The sequence below is a fragment of the Cyprinodon tularosa genome, unplaced genomic scaffold (genome assembly GCF_016077235.1).
Source record: "Cyprinodon tularosa strain WSP-4 unplaced genomic scaffold, ASM1607723v1 ctg11, whole genome shotgun sequence".
Taxonomy (NCBI): domain Eukaryota; kingdom Metazoa; phylum Chordata; class Actinopteri; order Cyprinodontiformes; family Cyprinodontidae; genus Cyprinodon; species Cyprinodon tularosa.
Window position 1 is genome coordinate 2,487,770 of NW_024037893.1, and position 21,487 is coordinate 2,509,256.

The window sequence follows — 21,487 nt, forward strand, 5'->3', positions numbered from 1 at the left end:
AGAAAGGAGAGACAGTTGAACCCCAGACTCAAACACACTGTCTCCCACTGGACCTCATCCGCAGAGCGTTTATTAACAGAACATGTCACATGGTTACAAACAGAGTATTTTTCTGACAGAAGAATTGATCAGTTCATGAAGACAGAATGCTCCATCAAAATGACAAGGCAGGATGGTCTCCTGACTGGATCGTGAGACAGGAGTGAAGCACCCCTTGCACAAATGTTTTATAAGCACACATTAATTTTATAATCATCATTGAATAAACCTAACATTCCCTCCTCTTGTGCATATAAACATTAACACTTAGGACTTCTAAAAAGATTTTTACTACACACATCATAAATGCATTGCAGATAGTGAATTCAACGATCAATGTGCAAAAAACAAAAAATATGAAAAGGAATAAAATGTAAAACTTAAGCAAAAATGTAAGTTTATCAAGAATGTAAAAAGCTTAAAAAATCTGTCCCTTGAGTAGGCAAACCCTCTTTAAAACTTCAACTCATCCAGAGCGGTCTGTATGAGTACAAACATAACAGTCCGTTTTATTCAAACCTTCAGCAACGTGCTTGGAATGCTGCCACCACATATTGCCGCCATAGGGATGACTTGCTGTGGATCCATCAAAAACCATTCTGATTTTTCCTTTGTTTCTGGCGGTCAGTTTGAGTCCCTAAGAGCACCAGTCCAATGGCCACCATCAGGCAGCAGAGCCACTTCAGTTTTCCCATCTTCACCAGTCCCTCCAAGGAAGCACCCACTAACCAGGACGCTAAGGGATTGGGTTAGGTTGGTTTCTTCACCAGCGTTGAGACGAAAAGCTCTAAATTGCTTAACCCCTTTGTAGCTAGGGTTTACCACAGATCCCTACCTTAGTCGTGGGGTCCCTGTGAAGGTAACTGGGCTTCTTGCTGATGAAAATCTTTAATCAGCTTACAATGACTCTGGTGGATCCAAGTGTCTCTCTCCTGGATCTTCACAGCGGTTGGAGTTGCTATTTGCACAATGTAGGGTCCTTCACACCTAGGAGCCTCCCAATTTTCCCCTTGATGATTTTAATTAGCACACGGCCTCCAGGCTTCAGGCCTTCCTGTAGGGAAAACAAAAGGAGCTCTGGGCAGATTGCATGTTCTTCGCAACATGTGAGACATGCTCCGCAAAAATTATTAAAGTAGTTATTTAATGCTGCAGTTGGATTAAATAATTGTTGTACTATACTCAATATCCCCCCTCTGGAGACATGATAAACTCATGGCTCAAAATAGCTGCTATAAATATATATATATATATATATATATATATATATATATATATGTATATACACGTCCAACTACACAATATAATAAAGATAAAAAATAAGAATATGGGGGAACTATTGTTTCCATGGGTAGGACACTACAGGTATGAGCCTATCACCATGAGACTGTAACAACACAGAGGTCATATAACGTGCTTAACCATCAACTATTTGGATGCACGTTTTTTGATAATTTTAAGAAGCTAAGACAGTTGCTGAGAAAAGTTCTACTTACTAGTGTCTCATAAAAAAAACTTAAGAAAAGCTATGTTTTTTTTTCATAATGTGGAATCTAAGCCCTGCAGTACTGTAATTGCACAATTCTAAAAAGACATTCTTGTAGCTTTTTACCGTCTTCTGAAATAACATGGCCCAAACAACAGACATATTTCTGCACCCGCTAAAAGTTTTATAACTAGTTTTATACTGTCCCTTGCTTCACATTTTAGCAGATATTGTTTTATCCCTGGCCTGTATTGTGATTTAGGAACTATTTTAACTGAATCTACAGTTGTCAACAGCCCTACATCAATTCTTCCTGTAGACCACAAAGCATTTGGAATATCTTTGAAATCATTTTCATCAAATTGTGATAGTAAAGAATGCTGAGTTATTTTAACACATGCTAAATCTTGAACCTGGGGTTTTACATCAAACAGAATTTTATAAGGCTGTTTCCATAGCTGGAAAAATAGACATGGAGCAGAAATGCTAAGCATGTTGCATAAAACACAGAAGGATTTAGTTGCAACACCATTACATGTATTATTCATACAGCCTTCATTCCCCTCAGCGTGGGGAAAATTGCAATGCCTAATTTTCCATCAAGTCTCACTTTAACAGATTAATGGGGTGAGTTGGTGATATTACTACAAAAACATGCAACCTTATAACCTTGTAACTTTATATTGCCCTTGACATACATTCCTAGGATGTTTGATTATTTGCTGATTTTACAAAAATTAGCCTTTTAGATGGTTTTAGCATTTACATTATCTTTAACACAAGTATTACAGGCTCCTGAATCGCATATAAGTCTAACTGCCTGTCCATTAATTGCTAGAACTATTAATGTTTTTGGGAATGAGCCTGAATGTATCACATGTGTGTCAGCTGCTTTTCTGGAGTAACTTCCCCCTGCAGCATGTACATCTTTTCACCACTACCCCTTTGTCTGTAGGCACCAACACTAATTGCAATTTCCTTAACAAATCTCTGCCTAATAAATTGACTGGACAGCCTGGGCTTAACACAAAATCAGCTTCCACCATGAATCCCTCTTCATCAGTGACCAGTTGTTTTTCAGAAATGCGCTGAACCACCATTCTCCCATCAGCAAAGACTACAGTGATCTAGTTTGATCCCGGTTTAATCTAAGGTATTGTATCCCTCAGAATAGATTTATATGCCCCGGTGTCACACAAGAATTTTTACATCTACTCCTTGAATGTTTAAATGCCAGTATAGTTTTACCGATGTTTTTAAAAAAGAAAGGAAAATTTGCTGTAGGTCCAGGACCTCCACTGGGTTCACAAATTAACTGCATTTTTTGCTGGTGCACATGACTCCTGGCGTCAGCGCTGGTCATAACATTGGTGACGGGGAGGGTCACTCTGCGGGGGTCTGGACATTCTCGAGCAAAGTGGCCCTCCTTATCACAATTGTAGCACCTATTGTGATTTCTACGTGACCCCTTGTTTTTCCTCTGTGACCACCGGCCCCTCACTTGAGCCCAATTATGGTCCAAACTACGCTTCATAGCTTTTTCTATGTTTTAGCTTGCACAATCCACTTATTTAATCCGTCTAATTTTTTTATTCCCTGTATGTAGTTTGCATGACTAAAATAATTTTCTTGTGGGTTATTAATTTTTTATTTTTTGGTTCCGAACCTAATAGTTTTGGAGACCCTGCAGGCGCATTAGGAAGGCTGTTAGTCGGATCAATGCTGCAGTCACTGCTCCATCAGACATCAGTATTTTAAATTACTTGGATCAATCTGACACACACTTTCCATACCCCTTATGATCTTCTTTATACTCTTCCCTGAACCCATCCTTTTTATTTCTTTTACCTCCCTGGCTCATTTTAGTTATTTTATCATTTAGTTCTTATAATTTTATCTTGGAATAGAGGCGTCCCTCAAACCCATATTTTTTTAAAACATATATTAAAGTGTTTATTTTTTGTTGGATCCTGCACTTCTACAAACTTCTAATCGTAGATTTTAAATTATCCCTAAATTTATTTTGATCTTTACCCATTTTAAAGAATTTAGTCCAGTACAACCACCTAGGGTATTCTACGCACTGGATGTTTATTCAGCAGGACAGAACCCAAAAACTGTTGTGGTAATTTCTGCTTCTATCTTTTCAGGTGAGAAATTCTTGCCTCTGCATCCACAAGAGCTGTACTGTATTAAACCCCTGCTGTTTTAGCATGAAACAACAGAACCTGAAAGGTTAGATTGTTTCTTCACACACTCTCACACAGTCACACCTATTTTAAGGCCTATTATATTTTTTTTATTTTAACCAACATAGAAAAAAAAACACCTATCGTTACTTGTACACTTTGGAGTCTCAAACTCCAGGCTCTCACACGCACCGGATACCCAGATGCCGTATCTGTCAAATATCCCTGCTGCAGCAGCTGCAAACCTTACTATCTCGAGAACAACACAGAGTCCCATACTCTAACGCACAGAATACCCAGATGCCATATCCGTCAACAAGACTTGGTCTCGTCAAATATTCTTGCGATTACAGCTGTAACTTAAATGGTCCTAGACCAACTTTTGATCAAAAGCTTCAGGCCTACCCTTTGTCGTGTAGAATCAGTTCCTCTGGAGTCGTCACCAAGATGCCCAGGGCAGGGTTGGACCACACTGGCCCCGTCCGGCAAAGGGAGGACGGCTGTCGACAGATTCTTGGCCTTGGTCCCACACGGTCCTGGACAATTGGATCTTGACTCCCGGGTTTCGGCATCAAAAATGTCAGGTTCATAACATGTAGGTTTTTGCAAAAGAAGAACTGAAATACACAGTGACGGATACAATTTCTGCAGAAAGGAGAGACAGTTGAACCCCAGACTCAAACACACTGTCTCCCACTGGACCTCCTCCGCAGAGCGTTTATTAACAGAACATGACACATGGTTACAAACAGAGTGTTGTTCTAACAGAAGAATTGATCAGTTCATGAAAACAGAATGCTCCATCAGAATGACAAGGCAGGATGGTCTCCTGACTGGATCATGAGACAGGAGTGGAGCATCCCCTCGCACAAATGTTTTATCAGCACACATTAATTTTATAATCATCATTGAATAAACCTAACAGCAAAGTTCCTACATTCCTCTTTACACACACATTAAGCTTAGCCCTGGATTATTTGAATTAATCCAGGAATCTTTAATGTGTCTGTAAACTTATTACTCAATGAAGATCTATCCTGACTGGTTTATGGATTGTTGAGTAATTTAGCCGTTCATCAATATTAATTTTGAGCAAGGCAACTTTATCTGAAGTAGGGTTCACTGGCATTTAAATCGAATTTAATTCTAGCAACAAGCTCCAGCACAACTGTTCACTCTTTACTAAATCTGTCCCTCTAAAAGAACAATATCATCAGCATAACCACAGACCTGGTAGAAAAGATTAAAAGTCTGCAAAGTGATATAGATATAGAGATCTTTTGTTCTTGTTCCACAATAGATGTTGCAAAAAATGATAGAAGTACTGACAAGAGGTTATTTTGCTAGCATGAGAAGGCTCACAAAGGCTTCAATCTCCATTCAGCCTGTTTATCTAATATATATATATATATATATATATATATATATATATATATATATATATATATTTATTCATAGTTCTTATTTTCATCTATAACCTTCAACAACTTCTGCTTGCAAGTGTTTTCATGAACTGACAATCAAGTGTGGCTTATCCTGTCTGAGTATATTTGCTTTAAAGAATGAAAGACCTTCCTTTTTTAAGCTTACACATCCAGCATTTCATTTTTCCCCGTATCAGCTGTCTATATTAAATAATTTGAAAGCTTTGTGTGAAAACCTCACTCAGACAAAGTAATATCACTTTCAATTTGACAGAGAAATGTTTTGCACCACTGAACAGGCAATCTTTATTGTATTCGAGATGAGAGAAGCAAAGCTCATTCATCTAAACTATGGAACAGTTCCGCCATATCTTATTTTCACTAGATCTTTCATCTTTCTATAGTTTATGACCAATTCTTCTCTTAACCTCTTATAACAACTATCTGACAAATAGGGGCAGCTTGGTTTTATCAAGGTGTGGGAAGAGCACCTAAATTGCATTAGTTTTTGCTCATATTTGCGTTCTGTGTGCAATGTAAGTACATTTTCAGCGTCTTTCAGTCTGCTATCATCAGTGCAGATGGGTACCAACTTTCTGCAGAGGCAACTGCTAAATACTCTTACACTTTACATTGCCTTAAGTTTAGCTCAAGAAAGGTGCAAAGAGAAATCTGTGGAATAGGTGTGGTTTGTTTTGGTATTTGTTGTTATTTAGTTGTTGCCTATTCAGCACCACTTAGTCTTTGCACTAGTTTGATTTTTGTCATTGATTGTTTACAGATATCTTTAGGTTATATTTCCTCTCCATTGCCCCCTAGTGTCACCTTCCTTCCCATTGATTTTCTTGTAGTTACTTCTATTCACACCTGCTCCATATCAGCTCATTATCCAATTCTTTGTTCCGATATGTACACCAAATCTGCTCTTCCTCATTGCTAGTTTCTTATTGCTTCGTTGTTACTTGTCTCCTGTGTGTGTTTCTCTCTGGCGTCTCCTCTTTGGTTGCATGCGCACCGGCAGGAATTTAGGCCCAAGAAAGGCGTTGAACTATTGTTATTCATCTATAACAATGTAAACTCGGTTTTGCATTCTATGACCCCTTTAACATAAAGAACACAACACAACATATAGTATAAAATATATAAAATAGTTATGTCCAACTTATACAGACATGTAAAAAATGTATTTATAGAAAGGGTATGTCACTCTAGCATACGGGCACCCTCTACTTGCCTCTTTCTGACATAGAGTGGATGCTGATATAGCTTTCAGTTTTCAGTGCAATCCAACAACCAGTTGTTGGAGGAACACTTTGTGCTGTTAGATGTGCTTCCAAGTGGGTGATTATGAATGCTCACAAACGACTGCTGTAACTTGGCTTTTCGAAGTGCATCAAGTCAAAAAAGCCCTTCGAATTATATCATGTTCTACTGACCCATATGAGTTTTCAGTCATTTGGACCTATTCTGAAGATATTCTATTAGGTTATATCCAAGTAACGTCTTCCTATGGGCAAACGACTTAAAGGCACAAACTAAACTGTTCATAATTTATACTTTATGGTACACCAGCATTCATAACATGTAGGCGAATCACTGTCCCCCAGACAGCTGGTTTGGTCTGCCGCGGTTTCCGTAGGCTCGTGAACTCGCAGGCGCGCGCTTTTAGGAAATCCTATACACTACTGTTTATGCTCTAAAAACGTTCTAAATGACTTTGTTTCGAGTAAATTATGGACGCTACCCACTCAGGACACTTGGAATACATTGGACGAGCAGTATGGAGGAATATTGACACGTTTTTTGTGGACTTTTATGGACCTTTTTTGCCTCGGGCGCCATAGACCTCCATTATTTGAATGTCAGCAGACAGCAAGAAGCCTTCCCGATCTCCAGATGCATTTGAGATAACAAAAAAGTACTCCAGAGTGTTGTTTAGCATGGGGGTGAGTAGAAAATGAAGGCTAATCATGTTTTGGGTGTACTATTCCTTTAAGGCAACTGTTTGATTTTTATTGTTTGTTGACCTGTTACCCTGTGAAACTTGTTTGAAAGCTCGATAATTATTATTTTGAATTAAACAGAAACCATAAAATAATAAGGAACAAAAACTGTTCAAATAGAGAAGCAGTATAAAAAAATCAAACCATAAACCCTCACGGATAATGACACATACAAAGATAGGATGAACAATTCAGCTTCAAACTTGTTGAAAACTAGTTTGCTCTAGAGCTCATCGTAGCACTGAAACAGCTCTGGTGAAAGTTGCTGATTATAATCTCATGGCCTCAGATAATGGACTTGTATCTGTACTTGTCCTTTTGGATCTCAGTGCTGCATTTGACACAGTTGATCATAATAAATAATTTAAATAATTTCCCTCTGGGATTATTAAAGTATTTCTGATTATGATAATAATATTGAAAAAAAAAGCTTATTTTGTAGGAATTAAAGGAACAGCACTAGACTGGTTTAAATCGTATCTATCTATTCAGTTTGTTCATGTTAATGACAAATCTTCCTCATGCTCCAGGGTTACCTGTGGATTACCACAGGGATCAGTTCAGGTATCATTTCGACGTTTGAACTTTCTGTTTCCCGGTGGGTCCATATTTGGCCAGATTATTCTGTCAGGACTCAGCACCTTGGATCCAGAATTCAGGGCAGACAAACTGAAGTGAATTATAAAAGCAGGAGCCGAAGCCAAGAGGATGGCAGAGCCAGCTGACAAGCAGAAGCCGGCAGACGAGGAAGGACAGACATTTCCGGAAGAAGTCAAAACCAGTGTTGATGAGGTAGAAGATGTCCAGGCAAGGATTAAAGATCCAAGGAGGTACCGTAGGGAAATCCAAGCCGTGGCTGGGAGACAGATCCAATGTCAATAGCAAGCAGAATCCAGCTGGAGTCTGAAGACAGGTCAGGCAAACAAATCAGAACTGGGGAAGGCAGGCTCAGAGGTCCGGGAGCAGAAACTAGTCAGGATGAGGCAATCAGAGTAACAAAGTGGGTACGCTAGGGAACTCTCCCCTACGGCTCAAATAATCTGGCACTGATGGTTTAAGGAGAAGCTGGAACAGATGGATCTGATTAAAGGTAATGAACACTGGTCAGAGCTCGGCAGGTGGATGGAAAGAACCAATAATCCAGTGCCAAGATCAATGACAAGGCCAAATTTTTTATTTTACTTTATTTTTATTTAACCTTTATTTTACCAGGAAATCCCTTGAGATAGATAAATAAATAAATAAATAAATAAATAAATAAATAAATAAATAAATAAATAAATAAATAAATAAATAAATAAGAGGATGTGCACACACAACAGAGTTTCAACTTGTCCAGTTTAATTGTTGTCTTTTTGATTGTACAACTCTAAATTAGCTGTAGTACCCACAAAACTTGGTAGAGTTTTGCAATTTTGAACTAAAGTGGGCCAAAAAACCAAATTGCTTTGTTTCGTACAGTTCTATTTATATACTGCTGAATTCAAAGAAAAGTGTTGCAGTTGCTCTGCAAAAAAAAGGCAACATTATGGACAAACCTGAGAATCCGTTTCACCAGACTGTTAAACACCAAAAGAGTGTCTTCAGTCAAAAGCTTCTCCAGATCTGGTGCAAGACAGACCTATACAGAAAACTATTCCTGCCTAGAGCTATCAAAATCTACAAGTCATTAAGAAAAAAAAAAAAAAAAAAGAAACTCATGCATTATGACAAACTCTAATTTGACTTTTGGAGCAATTAAGTCATTTTGAATTTAATTTCATGTATTTACTATTTTAGTGACTGGACACTGACAGAACAAAGGAGGATCCATATTTATCTTGACACCACTCAAAGAGAGCAGAATGGTATGGTATTGGAGATTTAAAAAAAATAATACTGTTTCCATTCATGGGCTGTTGTAGCAGGTAGCATGTTGAGGTCACAGGGTTTCTGTAACAACCATAAGATAATATCAACAAGCTAACCAGCTGGTTTTGAGTGATTTTACAGAAAAACAAAAAAAACAAAAACAAATGTCTACTGTCCTGCCACCGCAAACATATGGTGCTATCTAAACACTAATCAGACCTAAAGTGGAGCTGTGTTGTTTGATTAACTGAGACCAAGGCTCTGTTCACATGACGACAATCAATTAAAACATATTGTTTATCCATTACTAGCATTTCAACCTGGAGAGATACACGAGAAGTCAAGAAGTCAATCAGGAAGTTTATTGACATGAATGAATGTACATTTTTTGGCACTCAGACACAAGCAAAATACATATACATAACATTGCTGATGATGAAAGAAAAGGTAGAATTATGGGAATGGTGATGTCTTTTCCCTAGGGATGGACACTGGTGGATGGCAGAGGAAGGGAGCCGAATAGACTCGGAGGTAGATCTGGAAAGGAAAAGAATGCAGGAGGGTTGCACAGCATGGTTAAAAGGAAGTCACACCTGACCATGATGACGCACATTTAAAACCATAGTTTCAGATGCTGATGGCTTTTGATGAAGCTTAGAGAGGAGAGGAAGATGCACCAGATGACATTATAGTTGGTATATGAAGGTAAGGTTTATTCTAGAGATATAGTCTAAAAGATAGAAAAACCTGCATAGGCTTCACATATCAGTCAAAAAAAACCAAAATAAAATTTGTAATATAATTTCAGAGCACAGGACATTAATGCAAAGAAAAAGAACAGAGATGTACAAACTTCTTAATTTAGCTATAAGCAACAACTACCTCAATAAGGTTTGGTGTTAAAAAAAAAACAATTAATAAATGAAAAAGCCACATTTAGGAAAGAAGCAAAATCCGTGACGCTTTGGGCCTGATTTTTACCTATGGCCCTAAAAACTTTTTAGGAATACAGGAATACAGTATTGTTTGGGCCCTTTGTTCTAAGCTCATGACATCCATCATAGGACATAGATCAAAATAACGTAGACAAATCACCTAATAATTAGTTTGCAATCAACTCTGTTCCTTGCTCATGTCAGTTCTTTTATTTAAAATCTGGGGCTGGCCCCGCCTTGGTGCCTTCGCTTCTGGGGTCCCCTTGGGCGCCTGGGGCTTTGGGTCTCCCGGCGCTGGACTCAGTGCTCTGGGGGGTGTGCCTCTCCGGCTCTCCACAACCACTATTGAGCATTTTTTTCTATGGTTAAAACTTTACATGCACAAGTTCACCCTCACAAACAACTACAGGTGCTAGGCTTCAGGTACTTAGAGATTCACTTCCAAACAGAAACCCCACATTCATATCTTCAGGTAACACAGAGTACATGTCAGACTTAATAATATTACTTTAGTGATAGTTTCAAGGTGTTTGCTTTATTGTATATCTCGTACCATGTTTTTTGGTTGTGCTGTTCTTTTTTCTTTTTTTTTTTTTTTTTTTTTTTTTTCTCCATCTCATTACAGGTGTTGAAGCAGACTGAAAATGTTTTGTCATTGTCTCCTTCCTATCTCCTCTTTCTTTCATCTTTTGTCCTGTTTTTTTCTTTTTCCTTCTTCTTCTTCTGTTTTTCTGCTCTACTTACATTGCAGTGTCCATATGAACTGTAAAACTCCCTGCATAATTATAATAAAGCAATTTATATAAATGAAACAAGTGGAGCGGTATGGCAATTGCGATACCGCTACACTTGTGAAAGTAAAATCTGTTGGGCTCCTTTTGGCATCAAGACAATTATTCTTATTGCCACCTTGCCAGACAGGACACTGTAAAAAAAAAAAAAATAAATAAATAAATAAATAAATGTCATGTGACCATAAATGAAGTCCCTTTGTTAAATGAAGATTATATTTTCAAAAATTGATTATACTGCAAAAGCAATACATTTTCCAGCCCTAAAATAAAAAAAAATCCTTGCTCTTGAGGTGAAAACATGAAAATAGGGGTGAAAATATAAAAGATTTGTATAAAAATAGATGTTTCAAGATCATATAACAGATTTAAAAAATGGCTGATAATACTAATGTTTTTCTAACTTTTGCATCATCGAAATTCCCATTTATGGATCTAGAGAAAAAACCTCAAACCCAACGCTTCTTTTGCTTAAACTCAGGCGAATAAGCGCCTTTACAAAAAAAAAAAAAAAATGTAAATGATTTTACGATACAAGCTAGATATATTTCTTGAATGTCCTGTAGAACAGCTTTCAATGGTCTCATATAAGCATTCTGAATCTCATTCACTGTAATCTAACATGGATCCAGTAACAGAATAATTTGTGACTACAGCCTTAAACCTTCCATCTTGGGCTCCTGTTAGGTAATGTGGAGTCATGCAGTGCTCATAAAAGCGTGACTACATCTTTAATTAAGTTGCAACAAAGAAAAAAATAGTTATTCTTATATTAAAGCAAACAGTGCTTTACACATGACTACATTAACTGGACCTATTCTTCTCCAAATCAGGCTTGTTCTACTTTGGTGAATTAGACAGAAAATTGTTGCCCTCTTTTGTTCAAATGCTCAAAAAGACAAAAAAAAAAAGAAAGAGATCCTTTTTTTTTTTTTTTCAGCGTGTTTATGGAAAATTGGTCCAAGCAAGGAACCAAACTGTGTGCCGTCATTCAAAACAAACCCAGCTGGAACTCAGAACAGACCCAAACAAGCGGGTCACAGGCTTGGAGTATTATATACAACATAATGAGATCAAGTGATTATTCCTCCATCATTCCCACGTCACTGAACCTTAGTGCCAGTTTTGAGTGCTTCCCTTCAGCCAAGCTTGGTCAACTGAACTTACAATCATGACATGACGTTTTCCCATCTTTGGCAGCTGTTGTATTATCTGGAGCACCAGAAATACCGGCTGCACTGCTGAGTAAACTGTTTCATCAGCCAGCGCCAACTAAGAAAATAACAAAGAAAATTTTGGGATTTTCACATCATTCCTCCTGCAGTTTTTCAGGATTGATGTGAGTTTCATACTGACACCTCTTCAGTGGAAAATATATTTTTGTACAAGTGAACCACACAGTGAAACCAAATATAGACAAACGGTACCGTCTTATTACCAAAGGTTGGTCCTTTGATGCGAGACTCATATTTTCATGATCTCAGCGCTGATGTCGGGTCTGATTACTCATTTCCAACATCTGCTTAGCTCTGCCAGTTATTGTTAGCGCTTATCTGATCTGTCTGCTTCAGTCTCTATTTAACAAGTCTCCAGACCAGTCATCAGTGCCAGGTTATTTCAGCATCCCTGTGTTCTGACTACCTGATCCTGACCTGTTCTGCCTCTTGATCCCTAGAAGAAGAGAAGAAAAATAAGAAAAAGAGAAAGAAAAAAAAAAAAAAAAAAAAAAAAAAAAAGAAAATGTGAGCAACATGGTGCTACAGAGGACAGACAAATGTTCCCCCTGAGCGAGCAAAGGATTAAAATTCACACAGCACTTTCAACTGAACTGTATCCCAGGGGATCATATACCACTTTTAGCAACATTATCGTCAAAGTGACAGAATAAATACCACACCTAAGAACAACAATGCTTCAGCAGGAATGAAAAAATATTCAATATAAGCAGTGAAGCCTGACATCAAATCTATCTCTTCCATTAGATTTTTGGTCCCTTTATTTGACCTGCCATTTTTGTGGCACTAAATTACAGACAATCTCAAGTTTTGTACCTTCCTAAATGTAAGTGACAGAGCTGGAGGGACTCAACTCGAGTCTGACTCGATTTGTGAGTTATGACTTGCTTGATTAAAATTAACAAAAGACTTGACTTTGGCTTGCCCTTCCTGACCTGCTAATTGACTTAGTCATGCGAATTGCCAAGTCATTGCAATCATGTTCATTGTATTATCATCATTAGCAAATACATTTTTAAATAATCACTTCTTTATATTGCATCAGTGCTCCTGGCCTGCAGCATATCAGCAAACCTAGCAACCAAGATGTAGGCAGAAATCCTACATCTTGGCTACAAAGATTACACGAAAACACAAATGAAAAAGGAGCTACCTGTAAAATCTACAATGTTAAAGTTACTGAGAGTGCAAGCACTAATTTATATTGATGATATTGACATTGATATTGGACCCCAGCCAAAAACAATTTATACAATTTTTAAAACTGCTAAAATAAAAATGACATTTAAAAAAAACAAAGGGAAATTATCAGAGCACAAAAAGTTAGATAAACATTAACTTTAAATATTATATTTTATATCCTATCAAAATAATACCTGCTTATTTAAAACAAAAAAACACAGCTGTATTTATGTACACATGAATATAAAGTAGGTTTTGGATTGTGAAAATATATTCCTATTAGGTTTCACTATAACTTTATCAAATGACAGATACATTTTTTGCTGGCTCTGAGAACTTATTTTTCATAAATTTATATATGTAATGACAAAACATGTATTTTAGGGTGTGGCTGCTTCAGGCTGCTCATGAGAATGATCAAGATTTATAGATGTCTTCTAATATTTTTTATTTAACCTGAATATAAAAATCTGACTAAGCTTTTTTTATTTTTTATTTTGATAGATTTTAATACAGGCTTCTGGAGGCTACCAAATGCACATCAGCTCTCCAGAATCCGGTATAAGCAACTGCAGATCATTTCATTTTATAGGGGACTGGCAGCCTAGTGGTTAGGGCATAGAGCTTGGAATCCTGAGGTTCTGAGTTCCAGCCCCACTCCCACAGACTGCTACTCTGGGTCTCTGAGCAAAAACCTTAACCCTGATTGCTCCCCGGGCAACCCACAATGGCAGCCCACTGCTTCTCTAGGGGATGGGGTGAATGAAGAGCTAAATTTCTCCATTAATAAAGTTAAATTATTTTTATTTGAAAAAAGAAAAAAAAGCTTCATTTTAAAATTATGAAAGGAGGGAAAATCCCACAGACTGTACTGGTGCCACCTGGCCTGTCCCTGATAAAAATGTTGCTCACCTGTCACTGGTGGGAGGGTGTGGTGGGGGGGGTGAAGAGATGGGCTGCTTCGGATTGATCATCTGGATTGATCATCTGTTTACAAATTGAAAGAGGAACAAAAACAGTTAAGCAATGTAAATAGGTCTGGGTATTATTCAAAAATTTTCGGTGCCGGTACCAATACCGATACCTTCACTTCGATATCGGTTCCTGAACGATACTTTTTTCGATACCAGTTTTATAATATCAATTCGAAGAAAAAGAAAATTACACAACATAAAAAAGTACAAATGTTGAGTTTTATTTTAAGCTCTGATTTTTCGATTTACATTTTTCCTCTTACATAAAAAAAAAAAATTCAGTGTCTAATCACTGTTACATTGTGAGGACCTTTTTACTTAGCAGTTTTCCTTTAGAAAAATTAACATGTCTGCTTTCTCAGGAGACAAACAAGCCAGTTGAATGGGAATCCTATTGACTGCGCACCGCTGGTACGTATGTGGGGGTCTGAGCAGCTCCGACAGAAATATTGGAAGGTAGGATGAACTGACTGTACTGATTAAGTTTTCAGGTGGATTTTCCCACTTAAAAACATAATAAAACTACTTTATTCCCACTGATCACAGCAAATATAGCTGCAAGGCAAATAAAGGATAGAGTTGCTCCGCCCAACGCGCGTTAGAGCCACTTTTCGACCACGCAGCCAGAGCAGCAAAGCTGCTTCAGCCGCGCGTCAGAAACTGGTACAAGCAGCAAAAAGGAAGCAGTAGACGCGATTTTGCTGCTCCTGCTGCGTCCAGTTTGAAAGCAGCATGATTCACTCCGCTCTGGCTGTGCACTGCCCACGGGCTGCTGAGAGGTGGATGGTTGCACCAGCTGCGGTCCGCTCGTCTTGCAGTCAAACACCAAGCAACTTCCTGCTCTTAAATTGTTTCCGTGCACGATGTATTGCATTGCGCACTATTAGCATCAGTGTTAATATAGTGAAGCCACACTTTTGACCTGGGGGGCATTTTAAAGGGGTTCCACGATGCTCGCAACTAGTTCACAACAGATACACATGAACCCTGGCTGTAGGCGTGACCAACTATGTAATTTTTCTGGATGACGCAATCACGTTTAGTGTTACAGCCAATCACCGAAACTTGGTACCGAAAGACGAGGCATGTTTCGATACTATAGAACCGAAGCATTTCGGTCGGTACCATAAAAGAACTGATGTTCGGTACCCAGCCTTAAATGTAAATATGCTGCTAAACATCCACTAGAGTTAGCTGATGTTAACCCTCTGAGAACTATGGTGTTTTCCTGTTGCTCGGTCTGGTTTGTAAAACTAAATTCTTAGCTCTTTGAGCTTTCTGGCTTAGTTGTTTAGCCTCTGTGTCATTTACAGACACATAGTAGGCTCAAAAAATGATGGGTTAATCCCAGGGTAATTCTTAATAAAAACTAAAAACTAAACATAACAAAATAATAAGAACTTGTAAAAGTTTTCCATTTAAAACAGTACCCAGCTGATCTGCATCATTAATGATGTAATTCCCCTCCGACCTTGAGGTGTCATGACTCAGAACTAAGGACCCACAATTCGAAGCAGACAGAGTGATGTGAATAACTAAAGCGTTTATTTAGTATGTCGGATCTGCAACTCAGTAGCAAGTGCGTCAAAAGCCAGAATCTCTGTAGATGGAAAACTCAGGTTAGTGACCAGGTAAAACTGATGAGGGACAAATATGTGGGTGTGACACACGTCAGGCAAACAAATCCAAAACAGGAACAGGCAGGCTTAATGGTCCGAGGGCAGAACAGGTAAGGATCAGGCAATCAGAACAAAAACTGGTGCGCTAGAGCAGCAGTCCCCAACCACCGGGCTGTGGACCGGTACCGGTCCGTGGGTCATTTGGTACCGGACCGCACAGAAAAAAATATATATATCATTTATCGATGATAAGAGTCTGAGTGATGTTTTATTTTGAAAAATATAAAAAATTGGGGTATTCTCTCCCAATTACATCAGTTGGTGCATCTGTGCCTCTTGACACAGGTTAATTCAGATCAAGACGTATCCTATCTATAACCCTAACACGCATCCTATTTCCTGCGGTTAGAGCGACCAAAACAAAGCTACGGAGCAGACTGGACATCAGGACCTCACTTCGTGTCATTGTATCTGGCTACGCCTAGATGGGACCGGCTTGTTTTGGAGAAACAAGCTCAGGGCTCCCACTAATTCAACATAACGGTCAGTTTTATTTTTATGCTGTTCTTATTTGATTTTATGCCAGTCGGGTCATTTTATTTGATCATATTTACCCCCCACACTTTAAAGGCCGGTCCGTGAAAATATTGTCTGACATATAACCGGTCCGTGGCGCAAAAAAGGTTGGGGACCACTGCGCTAAAGGAGTCTCACGGAAGGCTCAAATAATCTGGCACTGATGACTGGGAGCAAGCAGCTTAAATAAAGACAGGAGCAGGTGGATAAGATTAACAGTGATGAGAAACTCGGTGGAGCTCGGCAGGTGAACGCAATGAAACATTATGCCAATTATCAGTGCCTAGATCATGACATGAGGAAGATTAACTAAGTATTTGTATCCATTCGATAGCTATCTTATTTTATTTAAGTTAATAATCTATCATTAATTTGAACGATTTTGGTAATGAACTTTTCTTGAAAAACTGGGTCAAGGTATTTTGAAAACCAGACTTTGGGTCGCTGCAATTTTTGGTCGCGGATGTTTTTTTCCCGCATTGCTGCTTATACACACATTTTTTCTGTTTATTTGTTTCATTCATTATCACTATGTCAAATGACGTGTGCTTGGCAAGCTCCGGAATGAGCAAACTGCCGGTAATAAACAGGGAGACCTGATGCCCCATGCAGGACAAGAGGACCAAATCATTCATTGCAACTTTACAGAGGGGAGTGCTGAAAACTGGCTGAAAACCAGTTTTCAACCAACGACTCTGCGTCTGTCTGGAAAGGGCTTAGAAAACTGACAAATTACAAACCTAAAACCCCCCACTCCATTAACGACCAATGCTAAGCCAAGGACCTGAATGATTTCTACAGTCGTTTTGGCAGACAAAGTGACAGTCCTGCAACCACCCCCATGACACCTCCCCCACCTCAGCTGGGCCCTGGGCACCTCTTACAACACCCACCTTAAAGAACCACCCCTCCTCCTCCCCGCCCGTCTCAGTGACAACTCTTTAAATACACAAGAGATGTTAATAACCTCTTCAGAAGACATAATGTCCAGATTCTGGCTCTCCATCCACCTTGAAGCACTGTGCTGATCAGCTGTCCCCAGTGTTCACAGATATTTTTAACACCCCGCTGGCGACATGCTGCATGCCACCCTGTTTGCAATCCTTCACTATTATCCCTGTTCCCAAGAAGCCAAGGTCTAACTGACCCCCTACAGTTTACCTCCACAGCCAACAGGTCTGCAGACAATGCTGTGAACTTGGCCCTTCACTACATCCTTCATCACTTGGATTCCCCAGGATACTGGATTTAAGCTCTGCCTTCAATACAATCATCCTGCTCTGCTTCAGGTAGAGCTCTCCCAGGTGAGTGTGCCTGACTCCACCTGCAGGTGAATTACTGGTGACAGGTGACTTTCTGTCTGACAGGAAGCAGCATAAGAAGCCGGGAAAACATGTATCAGACTCACAGCTCATCAGCACTGGTTTCGTCCCCCTGGCTTTTATCTTTCTCCTCTGCTCTTCTCCCTGGACACCAACAACTGCACCTTCAATCATCAGTCTGTCAAGCTTCTGAAGTTCGTAGATGACACCACTCTCATTGGACTTACCTCTGATGGTGTCCTCTCTGACCACTGTTTATCAACCTTCAGGATTACTTTGACAGAGTTCTCCTCCCCTAAGAGAAAGGTTTACTTTAGCAGATCATTATGAGATTGTGCAGTTATAAATATTAAAGAATCTGTTTCACTTTCTCTCTCCTGGTTGGCTGGACAGAAGGAACCTTTCGGAGGTCCACAATTCCAGACCCAACATTATCATTCCTTGCGACTCACTCAAGGAGTTTGTTTTTGAGGGATCTGACCCTTGCAGAGAGATTAGTTCCAGGTTCCAAGAAAACCTTCAGACAGTTTCAAATGTGTGCCTTTAGGACGTTTGGGTACTTAAGGTTCAAAGCATAGATTAGTCCAAAGAGGTAAGCAAAAGCAGGTGGCAGGTCAGGGAGATCTTGAAGGACAATCTCTTCTTCTACAACAGCAACATTCACAACACTTTGAGGAGCTGTGCTGTTGTCATCCTCTAACACAGTGAGGACACCCACAGTGAGGCCCTTCGTATTGTCATCTTCTTGGTCAGTGTCCTTGTGTGGAAAGACACGAAAAACCAAGACATTACATGCTTTCATTGGATGAAAAGAAGCTGAGCGTGATTGGCTGATGGTATGGTTCATTTACATATATTGCTGAAGATGCGAGCGCAGAGAGTCGAGCAAGCGGAGAAACAGCCGAGCGCATAGCTGTTGTTGAGCACGGAGAGAGCAGGTCGAGCGCGAGTAGAGACGGATCCGAGCATGTGCAGAGATGAAACTGAGCGTGAGAGAAGGGTTTTTCAGAGTTGAGCGCGCGTTTAAACCAAAGGATGAAAATATTTGAGCAAAGTTACACCATCTCGTAGCGCACACACTTCAGCGAAAAGATTGTTCCAGATCTTTATGAACAGGAGAAGAAAAAAGTTATGGATGAACTATTCCAAGCATCCTTCGTTGCGTTCACGATAACTTGATAATTTTAAAGTGTTAATAAACAAAAGGACAGGGTCATTTATTTACTTTTTTTTTTTTTTACTTACAACCAAATCACTGTTTTAGGCCAAAAAAAATACTTTTTTTTTTTTTTTTGCAATGTAATTCTCTGTGTAGTGCCTTAGACAACGCAGCCCCTTTGAAAAAGAAAAACTTTAAAAATAAAAATCTGGTTCCCTGGTTTAATGCAGAGCTGCGCACTCTGATGCAAAATGCTTGGAAATTGGAGTGTAAAATTACGCTCTACATGCCAAGGGGAATCCTACCTAGTCTCAAAAAATAGTTTACTGCTGTATAAGAGGACCCTTAAAGCAAGAGCAGCATATTTTTCCTAATTAAGAGAGGAGAATAAGAATACTCCTAGATATCTTTTTAATATAGTTGCTAAACTTACCAAGAGTCATAGCTCGGTTGAAATGTCCATCCCACCTCCTCTTAGCAGTAATAACTTTTTAGGAAAATAATGGATGACAAATTCCTTTTGTATATTTGCTTATTTTTGTATGTCTGCTTCTGTCTTGTATGTCTGCCCAGTAGGTTTCTTGCTGTTAAAGGGGAGTTTTTCTCTTCACTGTCGCTACAAGCATGCATGGTGTGAGGGATTGCCTTCAAGTCAATGAGGTGCAACAACTGGTTTTCCTTAGATAGAAAACTTTGAAGCAATTTGACTGTATGATTTGGGTGAATTGTGCCTTGAGATGAAGTGTTGTGAATTGGCACATAAATAAACTGAAATGAATTGAAGACCACCTACAGGTGGGAGGTTGACCATGTGGTCACCTGGTGCAGGAAGAAAAACCTGGAGCTCAATACTCCAATTGAAGCTGTGGAATCTTTCTGCTTCCTGGGAACTATAATCTCACATGACCTAAAGGGGGAGCGGAACATTAACTGCCTCCTCAAGAAAACCCAGTAGAGGATGTACTTCAATCTGCCAAGGACAATGATGGTGCACTTCTACCCCTCTATTAATGAGTCCATCCTCACCTCCTGCATTATCATCTGTACGCTGGTGCAACTGCCAAGGACAAGGGCAGACTGCAGCATGTCATCTGGGCTGCAGAGAAGATGATTGGCTGCAATCTTCCATCTTTCCAGGATCTGTACGCCAAGAACTGTTCTTGTCTGATCTGCTTAGCTCCAGTGCCTCGCTCACTTGTTGAATTAACCACATTCTAACTATTTATTTCTTTTCAACATACAATAATGTGTTTTTAAATCTATTTTTTCAAAGCTGTTTGCATTTAATATTCATTCATGTGAAGCTAATTTATTTCCTTACCAGCTTATATTAACAATAAATATTGACTGTTAAATGTGTTTAATGAAAAACAGACTTGTGACTTGACTTGCTTGGCTAAAACTATGCTTGGATTTGATTTGCTTGATCCTCCTTCCAGATGACTCGGGACTTGCTTGAGACTTGTACAGGACTTACTTCCATCTCTGGTAGGGGATGACTGAATCTTATATAATAACCACATAGACAGAGTTGGGAGATCTGAGAAAAAAAATCTGCTCCTAAGTTGTCCTTTTAAGCTAGTAATACCTGTGTATGAGTAATGTAAATAATATATTTAGTTTTAAAAGGGACAACTGTAAAATAAAAATCTATGAGGTCTGTTCTCATTCTAAACATTCAGTGTACTCTATAACACTAACAAAAAAAAACACAATACAAAATTACAAAATACAAAATTGATCATATCCCTTTATTATTTCTTTTTACATTACAAAAGAAGCACTACCTTATTGTAATGCAATTTAATGTGATAGACCAGAGGTCACGGATTAGCGGACCGTGGACCGGACCCTGACCCACCTGCTGGCTAGCCCGGACCCAAACTGATTTAAAACATTTATAAATTATCCCATGTTGTCCAAAGACAGTGTCTAACTTCACTTGCGCTGCTTCTCCTTTTCATATGGTAAAGCCTTCCGGAGTTTCCGGGACCAGGCTACATGTGATGCAAAATAGCAGATGAGCTGTCGGTCTGGATCACTGCGGTGAGCCACTTTTAGACACAGCAGGCAAAGATGTGGCAAGCAAAAAGATGACCCTGCATATTTTGAGTATGTTTGGCTCAACCCACTGCTGTGAAGCAGGATTTCCCACCATGACCACAATCAAAAATAAATATTTATCCAGGCTCACGAAAGAACTTGATATGTGCCATTCAAACCCAGGTTTAAAAGCCTTCCACGGCAGTGTAAATCCAGTCAGTTCAGGTGTTTTATAAAATGTGTGAAACAGGAAACTGTCTATATACCAAACTGAATGATCGTTTTTCTCTACTTCAAAAACAATTAAGATTTTAAAACGGGAACATGTTCTTTTTTTATATTTCTTTATTAAAAATTTCAAGTTATAACATGGATGCATAAAAAAACCAGTTCTAAATTCTGTTAACCCAGTGTTAAATGCTGTTTAAAGTAGCAGATTATAATTAAAAATGTCTCCGGGCCTTTACTTGTTGATGATTTTCTTTATTCGGACCCAGCTGATTTTTAATTGGTTACCCCTGTAATAGACCAACACAATGTAATAGATGGAAGGAAGGTGAAAGGAACACCATGCCTAGTTTTAAATAGTCTTTCGCTGATTATAATTACATCTTGTGTCAGGAAAGGACCAGGTGTTTTTCATAGTTAGATCCTTATAG